Raw genomic sequence first — 626 nt, 5'->3', positions numbered from 1 at the left:
GCTTCCAGTTTTTGCCCATTCAGTATGATATTGGCTGTGGGTTTGTCATAAATAGCTCTCATTATTTTGAGATATGTTCCATCAATACCTAGTTTGTTGAGAGTTTTTATCATGAAGGGCTGTTGAATTTTGTTGAAGGCCTTTTCTGCATCTACTGAGATAATCATGTGGTTTTTGTCATTGGTTCTGTTTATGTGATGGATTACGCTTATTGATTTGCATATAGCGACCCAGCCTTGCATCCCAGGGATGAAGCCAACTTGATCGTGGTGGATAAGCTTTTTGATGTGCTGCTGGATTCTACTTGCCAGTATTTTATTGAGGATTTTTGCATCAATGTTCATCGGGGATATTGGTCTAAAATTCCCTTTTTTGTTGTGTCTCTGCCAGGCTTTGGTATCAGGATGATGCTAGCCTCATAAAATGAGTTAGGGAGGATTCCATCTTTTTCTATTGATTGGAATAGTTTCAGAAGGAATGGTACCAGCTCCTCTTTGTAACTCTGGTAGAATTTGGCTGTGAATTCGTCTGGTCCTGGACTTTTTTTTGGTTGGTAGGCTATTAATTATTGCCTCAATTTCAGAGCGTGTTATTGATCTATTCAGGGATTCAACTTCTTCCTGGTT

Source organism: Mandrillus leucophaeus, unplaced genomic scaffold, assembly GCF_000951045.1.
Source record: "Mandrillus leucophaeus isolate KB7577 unplaced genomic scaffold, Mleu.le_1.0 Scaffold207, whole genome shotgun sequence".
NCBI lineage: Eukaryota > Metazoa > Chordata > Mammalia > Primates > Cercopithecidae > Mandrillus > Mandrillus leucophaeus.
Note: the sequence above shows the minus strand (reverse complement) of the source record.